This window comes from Hyla sarda, unplaced genomic scaffold, assembly GCF_029499605.1.
Source record: "Hyla sarda isolate aHylSar1 unplaced genomic scaffold, aHylSar1.hap1 scaffold_2758, whole genome shotgun sequence".
Lineage (NCBI taxonomy): Eukaryota > Metazoa > Chordata > Amphibia > Anura > Hylidae > Hyla > Hyla sarda.
In genome coordinates, this window is record NW_026609459.1 from 1 (window position 1) to 24,349 (window position 24,349).

General features: G+C 46.2%; 11 non-coding genes across 11 annotated transcripts; all 11 read left to right on the forward strand.

The window, feature by feature from the left end:
- The first annotated feature begins 712 nt into the window (after window positions 1-712).
- LOC130325814 (U2 spliceosomal RNA) lies at window positions 713-905 on the forward strand. Its single transcript, XR_008870558.1, has one exon. It is a non-coding gene; the product is annotated as a U2 spliceosomal RNA (small nuclear RNA).
- A 2,093-nt stretch (window positions 906-2,998) lies between these two features.
- On the forward strand, window positions 2,999-3,190 carry LOC130325815 (U2 spliceosomal RNA). Its single transcript, XR_008870559.1, has one exon. It is a non-coding gene; the product is annotated as a U2 spliceosomal RNA (small nuclear RNA).
- A 2,080-nt stretch (window positions 3,191-5,270) lies between these two features.
- On the forward strand, window positions 5,271-5,461 carry LOC130325805 (U2 spliceosomal RNA). The gene has a single exon (XR_008870550.1). It is a non-coding gene; the product is annotated as a U2 spliceosomal RNA (small nuclear RNA).
- Window positions 5,462-7,549: 2,088 nt separating this feature from the next.
- Window positions 7,550-7,740, forward strand: LOC130325816 (U2 spliceosomal RNA). The gene has a single exon (XR_008870560.1). It is a non-coding gene; the product is annotated as a U2 spliceosomal RNA (small nuclear RNA).
- Window positions 7,741-9,830: 2,090 nt separating this feature from the next.
- On the forward strand, window positions 9,831-10,021 carry LOC130325817 (U2 spliceosomal RNA). Its single transcript, XR_008870561.1, has one exon. It is a non-coding gene; the product is annotated as a U2 spliceosomal RNA (small nuclear RNA).
- Window positions 10,022-12,116: 2,095 nt separating this feature from the next.
- LOC130325818 (U2 spliceosomal RNA) lies at window positions 12,117-12,307 on the forward strand. Its single transcript, XR_008870562.1, has one exon. It is a non-coding gene; the product is annotated as a U2 spliceosomal RNA (small nuclear RNA).
- A 2,089-nt stretch (window positions 12,308-14,396) lies between these two features.
- On the forward strand, window positions 14,397-14,587 carry LOC130325819 (U2 spliceosomal RNA). The gene has a single exon (XR_008870563.1). It is a non-coding gene; the product is annotated as a U2 spliceosomal RNA (small nuclear RNA).
- A 2,085-nt stretch (window positions 14,588-16,672) lies between these two features.
- On the forward strand, window positions 16,673-16,863 carry LOC130325806 (U2 spliceosomal RNA). Its single transcript, XR_008870551.1, has one exon. It is a non-coding gene; the product is annotated as a U2 spliceosomal RNA (small nuclear RNA).
- A 2,099-nt stretch (window positions 16,864-18,962) lies between these two features.
- LOC130325807 (U2 spliceosomal RNA) lies at window positions 18,963-19,153 on the forward strand. The gene has a single exon (XR_008870552.1). It is a non-coding gene; the product is annotated as a U2 spliceosomal RNA (small nuclear RNA).
- A 2,087-nt stretch (window positions 19,154-21,240) lies between these two features.
- On the forward strand, window positions 21,241-21,431 carry LOC130325808 (U2 spliceosomal RNA). The gene has a single exon (XR_008870553.1). It is a non-coding gene; the product is annotated as a U2 spliceosomal RNA (small nuclear RNA).
- Window positions 21,432-23,530: 2,099 nt separating this feature from the next.
- Window positions 23,531-23,721, forward strand: LOC130325810 (U2 spliceosomal RNA). Its single transcript, XR_008870554.1, has one exon. It is a non-coding gene; the product is annotated as a U2 spliceosomal RNA (small nuclear RNA).
- Window positions 23,722-24,349: the final 628 nt, after the last annotated feature.

Genomic DNA, 24,349 nt, shown 5'->3' on the forward strand with positions numbered 1-24,349 from the left:
TCTGTTTGGTGATGTCGTCTATTATGACCTTCATAGAAGCAACAGGAGATTGTTGCATCCATCTAGAACCCTCAGAACTACAGTGCTATGATGTCACTCACTTCCACAGGCCTTGCAGAGGAGTGTAAACAACAACAACCCAGCTTTGTTGTGTATGTAACCATAGGGATTGTGATGTCACCTAGAACCTTCACAGCAGCGACAGCTTTATGAGGAGCATCAGCACTGCTCTGCCTGAGCAGAACCATCACCGCCATAGGTTGTCAAATAACCCGGATTTAACCCACACAGGTAAGTCCAATGGGGTGCAGGCATGTCCTCTATGCTTACAGCTTCCCGTGGGTGTTGGTTTGATACCGTTTGGGGGACAGCCAAGGAGGCATCTGCAGGCAACAAAGGTAGGTGTGTGCTTGTGTGTGTGTTTCCTATGCAGATCCTAAGCCCAGTGTCACATGCAAGTAGGAGGAGTAAGAAGGGTTCCTGGCAAATCCGGGTTATGGATTGCATTTTAAAAAGGCCCCGTGGGAGTGCAATGGGCCCCTGTCTTGCTGCTTAGCAATAATGGTATGGGTTTAGGTTCTGCTGTGTGTACTGGTGGTTGACTGCCCCCCAGCCCAGAGTGTGCATGGAAAATTGTCTGGCAGCCTCCCTGACAGCAAGCAGTGATAGTGCCCATGAAGGGGACCTTGTTGGGCCCGCCCCTTTCACGGTTATCGCTTCTCGGCCTTTTGGCTAAGATCAAGTGTAGTATCTGTTCTTATCAGTTTAATATCTGATACGTCCCCTATCTGGGGACCATATATTAAATGGATTTTTGAGAACGGGGGGCCGATTTTCGAAGCTTGCTTCCGTCGCCCTATGCATTGACCCGATATGGCAGTATCTTCGGGTACAGTGCACCACCCCCTTACAGGGTTAAAAAGAAAGATTCCTACTTTCATTGCTACCTGCTTGCTGGCTAGCCAGCTAGCCAGCCCTGTGGGCCTTGCTGCTGCTGCTGCTGCTGCTGCTGCAGCCAAAAAACAAAAGGTGGTGCTGCTGCTGCTTCTGCTGCTTCTGCTTGTGTCTGGCCGCTGTTGGAGCGTCCAGGCACAGGACTTCTGCTGCTGCTGACTAAATGGCCTCCTTAATTGGATCATTTGAGTAGCCAGCACACCTGTGCAGGTAGGGCATGACATGATAGGCAGCTGCCTTGATAGCGGGTGGGGTGCTGAATGTTCCTAATTGACAAAATAAGATTAATGCTTATGAAGAAATATAAAATCTCATCCCTTCCCCAATATCGCGCCACACCCCTACCCCTTAATTCCCTGGTTGAACTTGATGGACATATGTCTTTTTTCGACCGTACTAACTATGTAACTATGTAACATAACATGGGGGGGTCTCCTGGCTGTTCACACAGGTGTGTCATTGCTGTACATTGACCATGCATTGCTTCTGTGGTATTGCAAAGGCAAAGACAAATGCTTCCAGCCATCCATTGCACTAATGGATTGGTCATCAGCTGGCTGTCTATGTCCCGCATCAATATAGACCAAAGTACAGAGGGTTAGGCTATGCTATAGTGCACCTACCTGATGCATCAGAAGGTGCGAGGCCCTTGCTAAATTCTGTGCACAGACTTTGAGATCTATGCTTTAGACTGTATCTAAACCTGCTCCAACATGGACTGACATTCTGGCCTACTTTCAGCCGATGCGACTTGTCTGTCGCTGAACAGTCGCTTTTTATGTATTCAGCACCTATGTATAATGTTGTAAAAATGCTCTAGAAGCTAAAGTCGCAGAAATGTCACACATATTTGGCCTGCAACTTTCTGTGCGACAAATTCAGACAGGAAAAATCAGTATAAATCCTTAGAAAATTATCCCCCAGTGTCTCCATCTGCTGGCGGTATTGAATAAGCATTGCTGCACTGATGGGGTATGCATTAGACGAAAAAAAAGAAGAAAAAGAAGAATAATACGCCCAGAAAAGAGGCGAAAAGGAGAAAAACGTAAAAAAACGTGAAAAAAAAGTAAGAGGAAGAGAAGGGAAAAAAAGGTGGAAATGGGTTTAAAAGTGATTTCGGCGGAGAAATATATATATATATATATATATATATATATATATATATATATATACGCGCACACACACACATATATATAAACGTATTCTCCGTTGAGATATTGCAGCCGCTGCTGTGTCCAGGCCCAGGAGCCTTAGCACTGTGCTGTGATGTCACTCAATACCACTGACATCACTAGGTGTAAACAACATCTCTCCTTTGCTGTGTATGTGACTATGGAGCTGTTTGGTGATGTCGTCTATTATGGCCTTCATAGAAGCAACAGGAGATTGTTGCATCCATCTAGAACCCTCAGAACTACAGTGCTATGATGTCACTCACTTCCACAGGCCTTGCAGAGTGTAAACAACAACAACCCAGCTTTGTTGTGTATGTAACCATAGGGATTGTGATGTCACCTAGAACCTTCACAGCAGCGACAGCTTTATGAGGAGCATCAGCACTGCTCTGCCTGAGCAGAACCATCACCGCCATAGGTTGTCAAATAACCCGGATTTAACCCACACAGGTAAGTCCAATGGGGTGCAGGCATGTCCTCTATGCTTACAGCTTCCCGTGGGTGTTGGTTTGATACCGTTTGGGGACAGCCAAGGAGGCATCTGCAGGCAACAAAGGTAGGTGTGTGCTTGTGTGTGTGTTTCCTATGCAGATCCTAAGCCCAGTGTCACATGCAAGTAGGAGGAGTAAGAAGGGTTCCTGGCAAATCCGGGTTATGGATTGCATTTAAAAAGGCCCCGTGGGAGTGCAATGGGCCCCTGTCTTGCTGCTTAGCAATAATGGTATGGGTTTAGGTTCTGCTGTGTGTACTGGTGGTTGACTGCCCCCCAGCCCAGAGTGTGCATGGAAAATTGTCTGGCAGCCTCCCTGACAGCAAGCAGTGATAGTGCCCATGAAGGGGACCTTGTTGGGCCCGCCCCTTTCACGGTTATCGCTTCTCGGCCTTTTGGCTAAGATCAAGTGTAGTATCTGTTCTTATCAGTTTAATATCTGATACGTCCCCTATCTGGGGACCATATATTAAATGGATTTTTTGAGAACGGGGGCCGATTTCGAAGCTTGCTTCCGTCGCCCTATGCATTGACCCGATATGGCAGTATCTTCGGGTACAGTGCACCACCCCCTTACAGGGTTAAAAAGAAAGATTCCTACTTTCATTGCTACCTGCTTGCTGGCTAGCCAGCTAGCCAGCCCTGTGGGCCTTGCTGCTGCTGCTGCTGCTGCAGCCAAAAAACAAAAGGTGGTGCTGCTGCTGCTTCTGCTGCTTCTGCTTGTGTCTGGCCGCTGTTGGAGCGTCCAGGCACAGGACTTCTGCTGCTGCTGACTAAATGGCCTCCTTAATTGGATCATTTGAGTAGCCAGCACACCTGTGCAGGTAGGGCATGACATGATAGGCAGCTGCCTTGATAGCGGGTGGGTGCTGAATGTTCCTAATTGACAAAATAAGATTAATGCTTATGAAGAAATATAAAATCTCATCCCTTCCCCAATATCGCGCCACACCCCTACCCCTTAATTCCCTGGTTGAACTTGATGGACATATGTCTTTTTTCGACCGTACTAACTATGTAACTATGTAACATAACATGGGGGGGTCTCCTGGCTGTTCACACAGGTGTGTCATTGCTGTACATTGACCATGCATTGCTTCTGTGGTATTGCAAAGGCAAAGACAAATGCTTCCAGCCATCCATTGCACTAATGGATTGGTCATCAGCTGGCTGTCTATGTCCCGCATCAATATAGACCAAAGTACAGAGGGTTAGGCTATGCTATAGTGCACCTACCTGATGCATCAGAAGGTGCGAGGCCCTTGCTAAATTCTGTGCACAGACTTTGAGATCTATGCTTTAGACTGTATCTAAACCTGCTCCAACATGGACTGACATTCTGGCCTACTTTCAGCCGATGCGACTTGTCTGTCGCTGAACAGTCGCTTTTTATGTATTCAGCACCTATGTATAATGTTGTAAAAATGCTCTAGAAGCTAAAGTCGCAGAAATGTCACACATATTTGGCCTGCAACTTTCTGTGCGACAAATTCAGACAGGAAAAATCAGTATAAATCCTTAGAAAATTATCCCCCAGTGTCTCCATCTGCTGGCGGTATTGAATAAGCATTGCTGCACTGATGGGGTATGCATTAGACGAAAAAAAAGAAGAAAAAGAAGAATAATACGCCCAGAAAAGAGGCGAAAAGGAGAAAAACGTAAAAAAACGTGAAAAAAAAGTAAGAGGAAGAGAAGGGAAAAAAAGGTGGAAATGGGTTTAAAAGTGATTTCGGCGGAGAAATATATATATATATATATATATATATATATATATATATACGCGCACACACACACATATATATAAACGTATTCTCCGTTGAGATATTGCAGCCGCTGCTGTGTCCAGGCCCAGGAGCCTTAGCACTGTGCTGTGATGTCACTCAATACCACTGACATCACTAGGTGTAAACAACATCTCTCCTTTGCTGTGTATGTGACTATGGAGCTGTTTGGTGATGTCGTCTATTATGGCCTTCATAGAAGCAACAGGAGATTGTTGCATCCATCTAGAACCCTCAGAACTACAGTGCTATGATGTCACTCACTTCCACAGGCCTTGCAGAGTGTAAACAACAACAACCCAGCTTTGTTGTGTATGTAACCATAGGGATTGTGATGTCACCTAGAACCTTCACAGCAGCGACAGCTTTATGAGGAGCATCAGCACTGCTCTGCCTGAGCAGAACCATCACCGCCATAGGTTGTCAAATAACCCGGATTTAACCCACACAGGTAAGTCCAATGGGGTGCAGGCATGTCCTCTATGCTTACAGCTTCCCGTGGGTGTTGGTTTGATACCGTTTGGGGACAGCCAAGGAGGCATCTGCAGGCAACAAAGGTAGGTGTGTGCTTGTGTGTGTGTTTCCTATGCAGATCCTAAGCCCAGTGTCACATGCAAGTAGGAGGAGTAAGAAGGGTTCCTGGCAAATCCGGGTTATGGATTGCATTTAAAAAGGCCCCGTGGGAGTGCAATGGGCCCCTGTCTTGCTGCTTAGCAATAATGGTATGGGTTTAGGTTCTGCTGTGTGTACTGGTGGTTGACTGCCCCCCAGCCCAGAGTGTGCATGGAAAATTGTCTGGCAGCCTCCCTGACAGCAAGCAGTGATAGTGCCCATGAAGGGGACCTTGTTGGGCCCGCCCCTTTCACGGTTATCGCTTCTCGGCCTTTTGGCTAAGATCAAGTGTAGTATCTGTTCTTATCAGTTTAATATCTGATACGTCCCCTATCTGGGGACCATATATTAAATGGATTTTTGAGAACGGGGGCCGATTTCGAAGCTTGCTTCCGTCGCCCTATGCATTGACCCGATATGGCAGTATCTTCGGGTACAGTGCACCACCCCCTTACAGGGTTAAAAAGAAAGATTCCTACTTTCATTGCTACCTGCTTGCTGGCTAGCCAGCTAGCCAGCCCTGTGGGCCTTGCTGCTGCTGCTGCTGCTGCTGCTGCAGCCAAAAAACAAAAGGTGGTGCTGCTGCTGCTTCTGCTGCTTCTGCTTGTGTCTGGCCGCTGTTGGAGCGTCCAGGCACAGGACTTCTGCTGCTGCTGACTAAATGGCCTCCTTAATTGGATCATTTGAGTAGCCAGCACACCTGTGCAGGTAGGGCATGACATGATAGGCAGCTGCCTTGATAGCGGGTGGGTGCTGAATGTTCCTAATTGACAAAATAAGATTAATGCTTATGAAGAAATATAAAATCTCATCCCTTCCCCAATATCGCGCCACACCCCTACCCCTTAATTCCCTGGTTGAACTTGATGGACATATGTCTTTTTTCGACCGTACTAACTATGTAACTATGTAACATAACATGGGGGGGTCTCCTGGCTGTTCACACAGGTGTGTCATTGCTGTACATTGACCATGCATTGCTTCTGTGGTATTGCAAAGGCAAAGACAAATGCTTCCAGCCATCCATTGCACTAATGGATTGGTCATCAGCTGGCTGTCTATGTCCCGCATCAATATAGACCAAAGTACAGAGGGTTAGGCTATGCTATAGTGCACCTACCTGATGCATCAGAAGGTGCGAGGCCCTTGCTAAATTCTGTGCACAGACTTTGAGATCTATGCTTTAGACTGTATCTAAACCTGCTCCAACATGGACTGACATTCTGGCCTACTTTCAGCCGATGCGACTTGTCTGTCGCTGAACAGTCGCTTTTTATGTATTCAGCACCTATGTATAATGTTGTAAAAATGCTCTAGAAGCTAAAGTCGCAGAAATGTCACACATATTTGGCCTGCAACTTTCTGTGCGACAAATTCAGACAGGAAAAATCAGTATAAATCCTTAGAAAATTATCCCCCAGTGTCTCCATCTGCTGGCGGTATTGAATAAGCATTGCTGCACTGATGGGGTATGCATTAGACGAAAAAAAAGAAGAAAAAGAAGAAGAATACGCCCAGAAAAGAGGCGAAAAGGAGAAAAACGTAAAAAAACGTGAAAAAAAAGTAAGAGGAAGAGAAGGGAAAAAAAGGTGGAAATGGGTTTAAAAGTGATTTCGGCGGAGAAATATATATATATATATATATATATATATATATATATATATACGCGCACACACACACATATATATAAACGTATTCTCCGTTGAGATATTGCAGCCGCTGCTGTGTCCAGGCCCAGGAGCCTTAGCACTGTGCTGTGATGTCACTCAATACCACTGACATCACTAGGTGTAAACAACATCTCTCCTTTGCTGTGTATGTGACTATGGAGCTGTTTGGTGATGTCGTCTATTATGGCCTTCATAGAAGCAACAGGAGATTGTTGCATCCATCTAGAACCCTCAGAACTACAGTGCTATGATGTCACTCACTTCCACAGGCCTTGCAGAGTGTAAACAACAACAACCCAGCTTTGTTGTGTATGTAACCATAGGGATTGTGATGTCACCTAGAACCTTCACAGCAGCGACAGCTTTATGAGGAGCATCAGCACTGCTCTGCCTGAGCAGAACCATCACCGCCATAGGTTGTCAAATAACCCGGATTTAACCCACACAGGTAAGTCCAATGGGGTGCAGGCATGTCCTCTATGCTTACAGCTTCCCGTGGGTGTTGGTTTGATACCGTTTGGGGACAGCCAAGGAGGCATCTGCAGGCAACAAAGGTAGGTGTGTGCTTGTGTGTGTGTTTCCTATGCAGATCCTAAGCCCAGTGTCACATGCAAGTAGGAGGAGTAAGAAGGGTTCCTGGCAAATCCGGGTTATGGATTGCATTTAAAAAGGCCCCGTGGGAGTGCAATGGGCCCCTGTCTTGCTGCTTAGCAATAATGGTATGGGTTTAGGTTCTGCTGTGTGTACTGGTGGTTGACTGCCCCCCAGCCCAGAGTGTGCATGGAAAATTGTCTGGCAGCCTCCCTGACAGCAAGCAGTGATAGTGCCCATGAAGGGGACCTTGTTGGGCCCGCCCCTTTCACGGTTATCGCTTCTCGGCCTTTTGGCTAAGATCAAGTGTAGTATCTGTTCTTATCAGTTTAATATCTGATACGTCCCCTATCTGGGGACCATATATTAAATGGATTTTTGAGAACGGGGGCCGATTTCGAAGCTTGCTTCCGTCGCCCTATGCATTGACCCGATATGGCAGTATCTTCGGGTACAGTGCACCACCCCCTTACAGGGTTAAAAAGAAAGATTCCTACTTTCATTGCTACCTGCTTGCTGGCTAGCCAGCTAGCCAGCCCTGTGGGCCTTGCTGCTGCTGCTGCTGCTGCTGCAGCCAAAAAACAAAAGGTGGTGCTGCTGCTGCTTCTGCTGCTTCTGCTTGTGTCTGGCCGCTGTTGGAGCGTCCAGGCACAGGACTTCTGCTGCTGCTGACTAAATGGCCTCCTTAATTGGATCATTTGAGTAGCCAGCACACCTGTGCAGGTAGGGCATGACATGATAGGCAGCTGCCTTGATAGCGGGTGGGTGCTGAATGTTCCTAATTGACAAAATAAGATTAATGCTTATGAAGAAATATAAAATCTCATCCCTTCCCCAATATCGCGCCACACCCCTACCCCTTAATTCCCTGGTTGAACTTGATGGACATATGTCTTTTTTCGACCGTACTAACTATGTAACTATGTAACATAACATGGGGGGGGTCTCCTGGCTGTTCACACAGGTGTGTCATTGCTGTACATTGACCATGCATTGCTTCTGTGGTATTGCAAAGGCAAAGACAAATGCTTCCAGCCATCCATTGCACTAATGGATTGGTCATCAGCTGGCTGTCTATGTCCCGCATCAATATAGACCAAAGTACAGAGGGTTAGGCTATGCTATAGTGCACCTACCTGATGCATCAGAAGGTGCGAGGCCCTTGCTAAATTCTGTGCACAGACTTTGAGATCTATGCTTTAGACTGTATCTAAACCTGCTCCAACATGGACTGACATTCTGGCCTACTTTCAGCCGATGCGACTTGTCTGTCGCTGAACAGTCGCTTTTTATGTATTCAGCACCTATGTATAATGTTGTAAAAATGCTCTAGAAGCTAAAGTCGCAGAAATGTCACACATATTTGGCCTGCAACTTTCTGTGCGACAAATTCAGACAGGAAAAATCAGTATAAATCCTTAGAAAATTATCCCCCAGTGTCTCCATCTGCTGGCGGTATTGAATAAGCATTGCTGCACTGATGGGGTATGCATTAGACGAAAAAAAAGAAGAAAAAGAAGAATAATACGCCCAGAAAAGAGGCGAAAAGGAGAAAAACGTAAAAAAACGTGAAAAAAAAGTAAGAGGAAGAGAAGGGAAAAAAAGGTGGAAATGGGTTTAAAAGTGATTTCGGCGGAGAAATATATATATATATATATATATATATATATATATATATATATATACGCGCACACACACACATATATATAAACGTATTCTCCGTTGAGATATTGCAGCCGCTGCTGTGTCCAGGCCCAGGAGCCTTAGCACTGTGCTGTGATGTCACTCAATACCACTGACATCACTAGGTGTAAACAACATCTCTCCTTTGCTGTGTATGTGACTATGGAGCTGTTTGGTGATGTCGTCTATTATGGCCTTCATAGAAGCAACAGGAGATTGTTGCATCCATCTAGAACCCTCAGAACTACAGTGCTATGATGTCACTCACTTCCACAGGCCTTGCAGAGTGTAAACAACAACAACCCAGCTTTGTTGTGTATGTAACCATAGGGATTGTGATGTCACCTAGAACCTTCACAGCAGCGACAGCTTTATGAGGAGCATCAGCACTGCTCTGCCTGAGCAGAACCATCACCGCCATAGGTTGTCAAATAACCCGGATTTAACCCACACAGGTAAGTCCAATGGGGTGCAGGCATGTCCTCTATGCTTACAGCTTCCCGTGGGTGTTGGTTTGATACCGTTTGGGGACAGCCAAGGAGGCATCTGCAGGCAACAAAGGTAGGTGTGTGCTTGTGTGTGTGTTTCCTATGCAGATCCTAAGCCCAGTGTCACATGCAAGTAGGAGGAGTAAGAAGGGTTCCTGGCAAATCCGGGTTATGGATTGCATTTAAAAAGGCCCCGTGGGAGTGCAATGGGCCCCTGTCTTGCTGCTTAGCAATAATGGTATGGGTTTAGGTTCTGCTGTGTGTACTGGTGGTTGACTGCCCCCCAGCCCAGAGTGTGCATGGAAAATTGTCTGGCAGCCTCCCTGACAGCAAGCAGTGATAGTGCCCATGAAGGGGACCTTGTTGGGCCCGCCCCTTTCACGGTTATCGCTTCTCGGCCTTTTGGCTAAGATCAAGTGTAGTATCTGTTCTTATCAGTTTAATATCTGATACGTCCCCTATCTGGGGACCATATATTAAATGGATTTTTGAGAACGGGGGCCGATTTCGAAGCTTGCTTCCGTCGCCCTATGCATTGACCCGATATGGCAGTATCTTCGGGTACAGTGCACCACCCCCTTACAGGGTTAAAAAGAAAGATTCCTACTTTCATTGCTACCTGCTTGCTGGCTAGCCAGCTAGCCAGCCCTGTGGGCCTTGCTGCTGCTGCTGCTGCTGCTGCAGCCAAAAAACAAAAGGTGGTGCTGCTGCTGCTTCTGCTGCTTCTGCTTGTGTCTGGCCGCTGTTGGAGCGTCCAGGCACAGGACTTCTGCTGCTGCTGACTAAATGGCCTCCTTAATTGGATCATTTGAGTAGCCAGCACACCTGTGCAGGTAGGGCATGACATGATAGGCAGCTGCCTTGATAGCGGGTGGGTGCTGAATGTTCCTAATTGACAAAATAAGATTAATGCTTATGAAGAAATATAAAATCTCATCCCTTCCCCAATATCGCGCCACACCCCTACCCCTTAATTCCCTGGTTGAACTTGATGGACATATGTCTTTTTTCGACCGTACTAACTATGTAACTATGTAACATAACATGGGGGGGTCTCCTGGCTGTTCACACAGGTGTGTCATTGCTGTACATTGACCATGCATTGCTTCTGTGGTATTGCAAAGGCAAAGACAAATGCTTCCAGCCATCCATTGCACTAATGGATTGGTCATCAGCTGGCTGTCTATGTCCCGCATCAATATAGACCAAAGTACAGAGGGTTAGGCTATGCTATAGTGCACCTACCTGATGCATCAGAAGGTGCGAGGCCCTTGCTAAATTCTGTGCACAGACTTTGAGATCTATGCTTTAGACTGTATCTAAACCTGCTCCAACATGGACTGACATTCTGGCCTACTTTCAGCCGATGCGACTTGTCTGTCGCTGAACAGTCGCTTTTTATGTATTCAGCACCTATGTATAATGTTGTAAAAATGCTCTAGAAGCTAAAGTCGCAGAAATGTCACACATATTTGGCCTGCAACTTTCTGTGCGACAAATTCAGACAGGAAAAATCAGTATAAATCCTTAGAAAATTATCCCCCAGTGTCTCCATCTGCTGGCGGTATTGAATAAGCATTGCTGCACTGATGGGGTATGCATTAGACGAAAAAAAAGAAGAAAAAGAAGAATAATACGCCCAGAAAAGAGGCGAAAAGGAGAAAAACGTAAAAAAACGTGAAAAAAAAGTAAGAGGAAGAGAAGGGAAAAAAAGGTGGAAATGGGTTTAAAAGTGATTTCGGCGGAGAAATATATATATATATATATATATATATATATATATATATATATATATATACGCGCACACACACACATATATATAAACGTATTCTCCGTTGAGATATTGCAGCCGCTGCTGTGTCCAGGCCCAGGAGCCTTAGCACTGTGCTGTGATGTCACTCAATACCACTGACATCACTAGGTGTAAACAACATCTCTCCTTTGCTGTGTATGTGACTATGGAGCTGTTTGGTGATGTCGTCTATTATGGCCTTCATAGAAGCAACAGGAGATTGTTGCATCCATCTAGAACCCTCAGAACTACAGTGCTATGATGTCACTCACTTCCACAGGCCTTGCAGAGTGTAAACAACAACAACCCAGCTTTGTTGTGTATGTAACCATAGGGATTGTGATGTCACCTAGAACCTTCACAGCAGCGACAGCTTTATGAGGAGCATCAGCACTGCTCTGCCTGAGCAGAACCATCACCGCCATAGGTTGTCAAATAACCCGGATTTAACCCACACAGGTAAGTCCAATGGGGTGCAGGCATGTCCTCTATGCTTACAGCTTCCCGTGGGTGTTGGTTTGATACCGTTTGGGGACAGCCAAGGAGGCATCTGCAGGCAACAAAGGTAGGTGTGTGCTTGTGTGTGTGTGTTTCCTATGCAGATCCTAAGCCCAGTGTCACATGCAAGTAGGAGGAGTAAGAAGGGTTCCTGGCAAATCCGGGTTATGGATTGCATTTAAAAAGGCCCCGTGGGAGTGCAATGGGCCCCTGTCTTGCTGCTTAGCAATAATGGTATGGGTTTAGGTTCTGCTGTGTGTACTGGTGGTTGACTGCCCCCCAGCCCAGAGTGTGCATGGAAAATTGTCTGGCAGCCTCCCTGACAGCAAGCAGTGATAGTGCCCATGAAGGGGACCTTGTTGGGCCCGCCCCTTTCACGGTTATCGCTTCTCGGCCTTTTGGCTAAGATCAAGTGTAGTATCTGTTCTTATCAGTTTAATATCTGATACGTCCCCTATCTGGGGACCATATATTAAATGGATTTTTGAGAACGGGGGCCGATTTCGAAGCTTGCTTCCGTCGCCCTATGCATTGACCCGATATGGCAGTATCTTCGGGTACAGTGCACCACCCCCTTACAGGGTTAAAAAGAAAGATTCCTACTTTCATTGCTACCTGCTTGCTGGCTAGCCAGCTAGCCAGCCCTGTGGGCCTTGCTGCTGCTGCTGCTGCTGCTGCAGCCAAAAAACAAAAGGTGGTGCTGCTGCTGCTTCTGCTGCTTCTGCTTGTGTCTGGCCGCTGTTGGAGCGTCCAGGCACAGGACTTCTGCTGCTGCTGACTAAATGGCCTCCTTAATTGGATCATTTGAGTAGCCAGCACACCTGTGCAGGTAGGGCATGACATGATAGGCAGCTGCCTTGATAGCGGGTGGGTGCTGAATGTTCCTAATTGACAAAATAAGATTAATGCTTATGAAGAAATATAAAATCTCATCCCTTCCCCAATATCGCGCCACACCCCTACCCCTTAATTCCCTGGTTGAACTTGATGGACATATGTCTTTTTTCGACCGTACTAACTATGTAACTATGTAACATAACATGGGGGGGTCTCCTGGCTGTTCACACAGGTGTGTCATTGCTGTACATTGACCATGCATTGCTTCTGTGGTATTGCAAAGGCAAAGACAAATGCTTCCAGCCATCCATTGCACTAATGGATTGGTCATCAGCTGGCTGTCTATGTCCCGCATCAATATAGACCAAAGTACAGAGGGTTAGGCTATGCTATAGTGCACCTACCTGATGCATCAGAAGGTGCGAGGCCCTTGCTAAATTCTGTGCACAGACTTTGAGATCTATGCTTTAGACTGTATCTAAACCTGCTCCAACATGGACTGACATTCTGGCCTACTTTCAGCCGATGCGACTTGTCTGTCGCTGAACAGTCGCTTTTTATGTATTCAGCACCTATGTATAATGTTGTAAAAATGCTCTAGAAGCTAAAGTCGCAGAAATGTCACACATATTTGGCCTGCAACTTTCTGTGCGACAAATTCAGACAGGAAAAATCAGTATAAATCCTTAGAAAATTATCCCCCAGTGTCTCCATCTGCTGGCGGTATTGAATAAGCATTGCTGCACTGATGGGGTATGCATTAGACGAAAAAAAAGAAGAAAAAGAAGAATAATACGCCCAGAAAAGAGGCGAAAAGGAGAAAAACGTAAAAAAACGTGAAAAAAAAGTAAGAGGAAGAGAAGGGAAAAAAAGGTGGAAATGGGTTTAAAAGTGATTTCGGCGGAGAAATATATATATATATATATATATATATATATATATATATATATATACGCGCACACACACACATATATATAAACGTATTCTCCGTTGAGATATTGCAGCCGCTGCTGTGTCCAGGCCCAGGAGCCTTAGCACTGTGCTGTGATGTCACTCAATACCACTGACATCACTAGGTGTAAACAACATCTCTCCTTTGCTGTGTATGTGACTATGGAGCTGTTTGGTGATGTCGTCTATTATGGCCTTCATAGAAGCAACAGGAGATTGTTGCATCCATCTAGAACCCTCAGAACTACAGTGCTATGATGTCACTCACTTCCACAGGCCTTGCAGAGTGTAAACAACAACAACCCAGCTTTGTTGTGTATGTAACCATAGGGATTGTGATGTCACCTAGAACCTTCACAGCAGCGACAGCTTTATGAGGAGCATCAGCACTGCTCTGCCTGAGCAGAACCATCACCGCCATAGGTTGTCAAATAACCCGGATTTAACCCACACAGGTAAGTCCAATGGGGTGCAGGCATGTCCTCTATGCTTACAGCTTCCCGTGGGTGTTGGTTTGATACCGTTTGGGGACAGCCAAGGAGGCATCTGCAGGCAACAAAGGTAGGTGTGTGCTTGTGTGTGTGTTTCCTATGCAGATCCTAAGCCCAGTGTCACATGCAAGTAGGAGGAGTAAGAAGGGTTCCTGGCAAATCCGGGTTATGGATTGCATTTAAAAAGGCCCCGTGGGAGTGCAATGGGCCCCTGTCTTGCTGCTTAGCAATAATGGTATGGGTTTAGGTTCTGCTGTGTGTACTGGTGGTTGACTGCCCCCCAGCCCAGAGTGTGCATGGAAAATTGTCTGGCAGCCTCCCTGACAGCAAGCAGTGATAGTGCCCATGAAGGGGACCTTGTTGGGCCCGCCCCTTTCACGGTTATCGCTTCTCGGCCTTTTGGCTAAGATCAAGTGTAGTATCTGTTCTTATCAGTTTAATATCTGATACGTCCCCTATCTGGGGACCATATATTAAATGGATTTTTGAGAACGGGGGCCGATTTCGAAGCTTGCTTCCGTCGCCCTATGCATTGACCCGATATGGCAGTATCTTCGGGTACAGTGCACCACCCCCTTACAGGGTTAAAAAGAAAGATTCCTACTTTCATTGCTACCTGCTTGCTGGCTAGCCAGCTAGCCAGCCCTGTGGGCCTTGCTGCTGCTGCTGCTGCTGCTGCAGCCAAAAAACAAAAGGTGGTGCTGCTGCTGCTTCTGCTGCTTCTGCTTGTGTCTGGCCGCTGTTGGAGCGTCCAGGCACAGGACTTCTGCTGCTGCTGACTAAATGGCCTCCTTAATTGGATCATTTGAGTAGCCAGCACACCTGTGCAGGTAGGGCATGACATGATAGGCAGCTGCCTTGATAGCGGGTGGGTGCTGAATGTTCCTAATTGACAAAATAAGATTAATGCTTATGAAGAAATATAAAATCTCATCCCTTCCCCAATATCGCGCCACACCCCTACCCCTTAATTCCCTGGTTGAACTTGATGGACATATGTCTTTTTTCGACCGTACTAACTATGTAACTATGTAACATAACATGGGGGGGTCTCCTGGCTGTTCACACAGGTGTGTCATTGCTGTACATTGACCATGCATTGCTTCTGTGGTATTGCAAAGGCAAAGACAAATGCTTCCAGCCATCCATTGCACTAATGGATTGGTCATCAGCTGGCTGTCTATGTCCCGCATCAATATAGACCAAAGTACAGAGGGTTAGGCTATGCTATAGTGCACCTACCTGATGCATCAGAAGGTGCGAGGCCCTTGCTAAATTCTGTGCACAGACTTTGAGATCTATGCTTTAGACTGTATCTAAACCTGCTCCAACATGGACTGACATTCTGGCCTACTTTCAGCCGATGCGACTTGTCTGTCGCTGAACAGTCGCTTTTTATGTATTCAGCACCTATGTATAATGTTGTAAAAATGCTCTAGAAGCTAAAGTCGCAGAAATGTCACACATATTTGGCCTGCAACTTTCTGTGCGACAAATTCAGACAGGAAAAATCAGTATAAATCCTTAGAAAATTATCCCCCAGTGTCTCCATCTGCTGGCGGTATTGAATAAGCATTGCTGCACTGATGGGGTATGCATTAGACGAAAAAAAAGAAGAAAAAGAAGAATAATACGCCCAGAAAAGAGGCGAAAAGGAGAAAAACGTAAAAAAACGTGAAAAAAAAGTAAGAGGAAGAGAAGGGAAAAAAAGGTGGAAATGGGTTTAAAAGTGATTTCGGCGGAGAAATATATATATATATATATATATATATATATATATATATATATATATACGCGCACACATATATATAAACGTATTCTCCGTTGAGATATTGCAGCCGCTGCTGTGTCCAGGCCCAGGAGCCTTAGCACTGTGCTGTGATGTCACTCAATACCACTGACATCACTAGGTGTAAACAACATCTCTCCTTTGCTGTGTATGTGACTATGGAGCTGTTTGGTGATGTCGTCTATTATGGCCTTCATAGAAGCAACAGGAGATTGTTGCATCCATCTAGAACCCTCAGAACTACAGTGCTATGATGTCACTCACTTCCACAGGCCTTGCAGAGTGTAAACAACAACAACCCAGCTTTGTTGTGTATGTAACCATAGGGATTGTGATGTCACCTAGAACCTTCACAGCAGCGACAGCTTTATGAGGAGCATCAGCACTGCTCTGCCTGAGCAGAACCATCACCGCCATAGGTTGTCAAATAACCCGGATTTAACCCACACAGGTAAGTCCAATGGGGTGCAGGCATGTCCTCTATGCTTACAGCTTCCCGTGGGTGTTGGTTTGATACCGTTTGGGGACAGCCAAGGAGGCATCTGCAGGCAACAAAGGTAGGTGTGTGCTTGTGTGTGTGTTTCCTATGCAGATCCTAAGCCCAGTGTCACATGCAAGTAGGAGGAGTAAGAAGGGTTCCTGGCAAATCCGGGTTATGGATTGCATTTAAAAAGGCCCCGTGGGAGTGCAATGGGCCCCTGTCTTGCTGCTTAGCAATAATGGTATGGGTTTAGGTTCTGCTGTGCGTACTGGTGGTTGACTGCCCCCCAGCCCAGAGTGTGCATGGAAAATTGTCTGGCAGCCTCCCTGACAGCAAGCAGTGATAGTGCCCATGAAGGGGACCTTGTTGGGCCCGCCCCTTTCACGGTTATCGCTTCTCGGCCTTTTGGCTAAGATCAAGTGTAGTATCTGTTCTTATCAGTTTAATATCTGATACGTCCCCTATCTGGGGACCATATATTAAATGGATTTTTGAGAACGGGGGCCGATTTCGAAGCTTGCTTCCGTCGCCCTATGCATTGACCCGATATGGCAGTATCTTCGGGTACAGTGCACCACCCCCTTACAGGGTTAAAAAGAAAGATTCCTACTTTCATTGCTACCTGCTTGCTGGCTAGCCAGCTAGCCAGCCCTGTGGGCCTTGCTGCTGCTGCTGCTGCTGCTGCAGCCAAAAAACAAAAGGTGGTGCTGCTGCTGCTTCTGCTGCTTCTGCTTGTGTCTGGCCGCTGTTGGAGCGTCCAGGCACAGGACTTCTGCTGCTGCTGACTAAATGGCCTCCTTAATTGGATCATTTGAGTAGCCAGCACACCTGTGCAGGTAGGGCATGACATGATAGGCAGCTGCCTTGATAGCGGGTGGGTGCTGAATGTTCCTAATTGACAAAATAAGATTAATGCTTATGAAGAAATATAAAATCTCATCCCTTCCCCAATATCGCGCCACACCCCTACCCCTTAATTCCCTGGTTGAACTTGATGGACATATGTCTTTTTTCGACCGTACTAACTATGTAACTATGTAACATAACATGGGGGGGTCTCCTGGCTGTTCACACAGGTGTGTCATTGCTGTACATTGACCATGCATTGCTTCTGTGGTATTGCAAAGGCAAAGACAAATGCTTCCAGCCATCCATTGCACTAATGGATTGGTCATCAGCTGGCTGTCTATGTCCCGCATCAATATAGACCAAAGTACAGAGGGTTAGGCTATGCTATAGTGCACCTACCTGATGCATCAGAAGGTGCGAGGCCCTTGCTAAATTCTGTGCACAGACTTTGAGATCTATGCTTTAGACTGTATCTAAACCTGCTCCAACATGGACTGACATTCTGGCCTACTTTCAGCCGATGCGACTTGTCTGTCGCTGAACAGTCGCTTTTTATGTATTCAGCACCTATGTATAATGTTGTAAAAATGCTCTAGAAGCTAAAGTCGCAGAAATGTCACACATATTTGGCCTGCAACTTTCTGTGCGACAAATTCAGACAGGAAAAATCAGTATAAATCCTTAGAAAATTATCCCCCAGTGTCTCCATCTGCTGGCGGTATTGAATAAGCATTGCTGCACTGATGGGGTATGCATTAGACGAAAAAAAAGAAGAAAAAGAAGAATAATACGCCCAGAAAAGAGGCGAAAAGGAGAAAAACGTAAAAAAACGTGAAAAAAAAGTAAGAGGAAGAGAAGGGAAAAAAAGGTGGAAATGGGTTTAAAAGTGATTTCGGCGGAGAAATATATATATATATATATATATATATATATATATATATATATATATATATATATACGCGCACACACACACATATATATAAACGTATTCTCCGTTGAGATATTGCAGCCGCTGCTGTGTCCAGGCCCAGGAGCCTTAGCACTGTGCTGTGATGTCACTCAATACCACTGACATCACTAGGTGTAAACAACATCTCTCCTTTGCTGTGTATGTGACTATGGAGCTGTTTGGTGATGTCGTCTATTATGGCCTTCATAGAAGCAACAGGAGATTGTTGCATCCATCTAGAACCCTCAGAACTACAGTGCTATGATGTCACTCACTTCCACAGGCCTTGCAGAGTGTAAACAACAACAACCCAGCTTTGTTGTGTATGTAACCATAGGGATTGTGATGTCACCTAGAACCTTCACAGCAGCGACAGCTTTATGAGGAGCATCAGCACTGCTCTGCCTGAGCAGAACCATCACCGCCATAGGTTGTCAAATAACCCGGATTTAACCCACACAGGTAAGTCCAATGGGGTGCAGGCATGTCCTCTATGCTTACAGCTTCCCGTGGGTGTTGGTTTGATACCGTTTGGGGACAGCCAAGGAGGCATCTGCAGGCAACAAAGGTAGGTGTGTGCTTGTGTGTGTGTTTCCTATGCAGATCCTAAGCCCAGTGTCACATGCAAGTAGGAGGAGTAAGAAGGGTTCCTGGCAAATCCGGGTTATGGATTGCATTTAAAAAGGCCCCGTGGGAGTGCAATGGGCCCCTGTCTTGCTGCTTAGCAATAATGGTATGGGTTTAGGTTCTGCTGTGTGTACTGGTGGTTGACTGCCCCCCAGCCCAGAGTGTGCATGGAAAATTGTCTGGCAGCCTCCCTGACAGCAAGCAGTGATAGTGCCCATGAAGGGGACCTTGTTGGGCCCGCCCCTTTCACGGTTATCGCTTCTCGGCCTTTTGGCTAAGATCAAGTGTAGTATCTGTTCTTATCAGTTTAATATCTGATACGTCCCCTATCTGGGGACCATATATTAAATGGATTTTTGAGAACGGGGGCCGATTTCGAAGCTTGCTTCCGTCGCCCTATGCATTGACCCGATATGGCAGTATCTTCGGGTACAGTGCACCACCCCCTTACAGGGTTAAAAAGAAAGATTCCTACTTTCATTGCTACCTGCTTGCTGGCTAGCCAGCTAGCCAGCCCTGTGGGCCTTGCTGCTGCTGCTGCTGCTGCTGCAGCCAAAAAACAAAAGGTGGTGCTGCTGCTGCTTCTGCTGCTTCTGCTTGTGTCTGGCCGCTGTTGGAGCGTCCAGGCACAGGACTTCTGCTGCTGCTGACTAAATGGCCTCCTTAATTGGATCATTTGAGTAGCCAGCACACCTGTGCAGGTAGGGCATGACATGATAGGCAGCTGCCTTGATAGCGGGTGGGTGCTGAATGTTCCTAATTGACAAAATAAGATTAATGCTTATGAAGAAATATAAAATCTCATCCCTTCCCCAATATCGCGCCACACCCCTACCCCTTAATTCCCTGGTTGAACTTGATGGACATATGTCTTTTTTCGACCGTACTAACTATGTAACTATGTAACATAACATGGGGGGGTCTCCTGGCTGTTCACACAGGTGTGTCATTGCTGTACATTGACCATGCATTGCTTCTGTGGTATTGCAAAGGCAAAGACAAATGCTTCCAGCCATCCATTGCACTAATGGATTGGTCATCAGCTGGCTGTCTATGTCCCGCATCAATATAGACCAAAGTACAGAGGGTTAGGCTATGCTATAGTGCACCTACCTGATGCATCAGAAGGTGCGAGGCCCTTGCTAAATTCTGTGCACAGACTTTGAGATCTATGCTTTAGACTGTATCTAAACCTGCTCCAACATGGACTGACATTCTGGCCTACTTTCAGCCGATGCGACTTGTCTGTCGCTGAACAGTCGCTTTTTATGTATTCAGCACCTATGTATAATGTTGTAAAAATGCTCTAGAAGCTAAAGTCGCAGAAATGTCACACATATTTGGCCTGCAACTTTCTGTGCGACAAATTCAGACAGGAAAAATCAGTATAAATCCTTAGAAAATTATCCCCCAGTGTCTCCATCTGCTGGCGGTATTGAATAAGCATTGCTGCACTGATGGGGTATGCATTAGACGAAAAAAAAGAAGAAAAAGAAGAATAATACGCCCAGAAAAGAGGCGAAAAGGAGAAAAACGTAAAAAAACGTGAAAAAAAAGTAAGAGGAAGAGAAGGGAAAAAAAGGTGGAAATGGGTTTAAAAGTGATTTCGGCGGAGAAATATATATATATATATATATATATATATATATATATATATATACGCGCACACACACACATATATATAAACGTATTCTCCGTTGAGATATTGCAGCCGCTGCTGTGTCCAGGCCCAGGAGCCTTAGCACTGTGCTGTGATGTCACTCAATACCACTGACATCACTAGGTGTAAACAACATCTCTCCTTTGCTGTGTATGTGACTATGGAGCTGTTTGGTGATGTCGTCTATTATGGCCTTCATAGAAGCAACAGGAGATTGTTGCATCCATCTAGAACCCTCAGAACTACAGTGCTATGATGTCACTCACTTCCACAGGCCTTGCAGAGTGTAAACAACAACAACCCAGCTTTGTTGTGTATGTAACCATAGGGATTGTGATGTCACCTAGAACCTTCACAGCAGCGACAGCTTTATGAGGAGCATCAGCACTGCTCTGCCTGAGCAGAACCATCACCGCCATAGGTTGTCAAATAACCCGGATTTAACCCACACAGGTAAGTCCAATGGGGTGCAGGCATGTCCTCTATGCTTACAGCTTCCCGTGGGTGTTGGTTTGATACCGTTTGGGGACAGCCAAGGAGGCATCTGCAGGCAACAAAGGTAGGTGTGTGCTTGTGTGTGTGTTTCCTATGCAGATCCTAAGCCCAGTGTCACATGCAAGTAGGAGGAGTAAGAAGGGTTCCTGGCAAATCCGGGTTATGGATTGCATTTAAAAAGGCCCCGTGGGAGTGCAATGGGCCCCTGTCTTGCTGCTTAGCAATAATGGTATGGGTTTAGGTTCTGCTGTGTGTACTGGTGGTTGACTGCCCCCCAGCCCAGAGTGTGCATGGAAAATTGTCTGGCAGCCTCCCTGACAGCAAGCAGTGATAGTGCCCATGAAGGGGACCTTGTTGGGCCCGCCCCTTTCACGGTTATCGCTTCTCGGCCTTTTGGCTAAGATCAAGTGTAGTATCTGTTCTTATCAGTTTAATATCTGATACGTCCCCTATCTGGGGACCATATATTAAATGGATTTTTGAGAACGGGGGCCGATTTCGAAGCTTGCTTCCGTCGCCCTATGCATTGACCCGATATGGCAGTATCTTCGGGTACAGTGCACCACCCCCTTACAGGGTTAAAAAGAAAGATTCCTACTTTCATTGCTACCTGCTTGCTGGCTAGCCAGCTAGCCAGCCCTGTGGGCCTTGCTGCTGCTGCTGCTGCTGCTGCAGCCAAAAAACAAAAGGTGGTGCTGCTGCTGCTTCTGCTGCTTCTGCTTGTGTCTGGCCGCTGTTGGAGCGTCCAGGCACAGGACTTCTGCTGCTGCTGACTAAATGGCCTACTTAATTGGATCATTTGAGTAGCCAGCACACCTGTGCAGGTAGGGCATGACATGATAGGCAGCTGCCTTGATAGCGGGTGGGTGCTGAATGTTCCTAATTGACAAAATAAGATTAATGCTTATGAAGAAATATAAAATCTCATCCCTTCCCCAATATCGCGCCACACCCCTACCCCTTAATTCCCTGGTTGAACTTGATGGACATATGTCTTTTTTCGACCGTACTAACTATGTAACTATGTAACATAACATGGGGGGGTCTCCTGGCTGTTCACACAGGTGTGTCATTGCTGTACATTGACCATGCATTGCTTCTGTGGTATTGCAAAGGCAAAGACAAATGCTTCCAGCCATCCATTGCACTAATGGATTGGTCATCAGCTGGCTGTCTATGTCCCGCATCAATATAGACCAAAGTACAGAGGGTTAGGCTATGCTATAGTGCACCTACCTGATGCATCAGAAGGTGCGAGGCCCTTGCTAAATTCTGTGCACAGACTTTGAGATCTATGCTTTAGACTGTATCTAAACCTGCTCCAACATGGACTGACATTCTGGCCTACTTTCAGCCGATGCGACTTGTCTGTCGCTGAACAGTCGCTTTTTATGTATTCAGCACCTATGTATAATGTTGTAAAAATGCTCTAGAAGCTAAAGTCGCAGAAATGTCACACATATTTGGCCTGCAACTTTCTGTGCGACAAATTCAGACAGGAAAAATCAGTATAAATCCTTAGAAAATTATCCCCCAGTGTCTCCATCTGCTGGCGGTATTGAATAAGCATTGCTGCACTGATGGGGTATGCATTAGACGAAAAAAAAGAAGAAAAAGAAGAATAATACGCCCAGAAAAGAGGCGAAAAGGAGAAAAACGTAAAAAAACGTGAAAAAAAAGTAAGAGGAAGAGAAGGGAAAAAAAGGTGGAAATGGGTTTAAAAGTGATTTCGGCGGAGAAATATATATATATATATATATATATATATATATATATATATATATATATATATATACGCGCACACACACACATATATATAAACGTATTCTCCGTTGAGATATTGCAGCCGCTGCTGTGTCCAGGCCCAGGAGCCTTAGCACTGTGCTGTGATGTCACTCAATACCACTGACATCACTAGGTGTAAACAACATCTCTCCTTTGCTGTGTATGTGACTATGGAGCTGTTTGGTGATGTCGTCTATTATGGCCTTCATAGAAGCAACAGGAGATTGTTGCATCCATCTAGAACCCTCAGAACTACAGTGCTATGATGTCACTCACTTCCACAGGCCTTGCAGAGTGTAAACAACAACAACCCAGCTTTGTTGTGTATGTAACCATAGGGATTGTGATGTCACCTAGAACCTTCACAGCAGCGACAGCTTTATGAGGAGCATCAGCACTGCTCTGCCTGAGCAGAACCATCACCGCCATAGGTTGTCAAATAACCCGGATTTAACCCACACAGGTAAGTCCAATGGGGTGCAGGCATGTCCTCTATGCTTACAGCTTCCCGTGGGTGTTGGTTTGATACCGTTTGGGGACAGCCAAGGAGGCATCTGCAGGCAACAAAGGTAGGTGTGTGCTTGTGTGTGTGTTTCCTATGCAGATCCTAAGCCCAGTGTCACATGCAAGTAGGAGGAGTAAGAAGGGTTCCTGGCAAATCCGGGTTATGGATTGCATTTAAAAAGGCCCCGTGGGAGTGCAATGGGCCCCTGTCTTGCTGCTTAGCAATAATGGTATGGGTTTAGGTTCTGCTGTGTGTACTGGTGGTTGACTGCCCCCCAGCCCAGAGTGTGCATGGAAAATTGTCTGGCAGCCTCCCTGACAGCAAGCAGTGATAGTGCCCATGAAGGGGACCTTGTTGGGCCCGCCCCTTTCACGGTTATCGCTTCTCGGCCTTTTGGCTAAGATCAAGTGTAGTATCTGTTCTTATCAGTTTAATATCTGATACGTCCCCTATCTGGGGACCATATATTAAATGGATTTTTGAGAACGGGGGCCGATTTCGAAGCTTGCTTCCGTCGCCCTATGCATTGACCCGATATGGCAGTATCTTCGGGTACAGTGCACCACCCCCTTACAGGGTTAAAAAGAAAGATTCCTACTTTCATTGCTACCTGCTTGCTGGCTAGCCAGCTAGCCAGCCCTGTGGGCCTTGCTGCTGCTGCTGCTGCTGCTGCAGCCAAAAAACAAAAGGTGGTGCTGCTGCTGCTTCTGCTGCTTCTGCTTGTGTCTGGCCGCTGTTGGAGCGTCCAGGCACAGGACTTCTGCTGCTGCTGACTAAATGGCCTCCTTAATTGGATCATTTGAGTAGCCAGCACACCTGTGCAGGTAGGGCATGACATGATAGGCAGCTGCCTTGATAGCGGGTGGGTGCTGAATGTTCCTAATTGACAAAATAAGATTAATGCTTATGAAGAAATATAAAATCTCATCCCTTCCCCAATATCGCGCCACACCCCTACCCCTTAATTCCCTGGTTGAACTTGATGGACATATGTCTTTTTTCGACCGTACTAACTATGTAACTATGTAACATAACATGGGGGGGTCTCCTGGCTGTTCACACAGGTGTGTCATTGCTGTACATTGACCATGCATTGCTTCTGTGGTATTGCAAAGGCAAAGACAAATGCTTCCAGCCATCCATTGCACTAATGGATTGGTCATCAGCTGGCTGTCTATGTCCCGCATCAATATAGA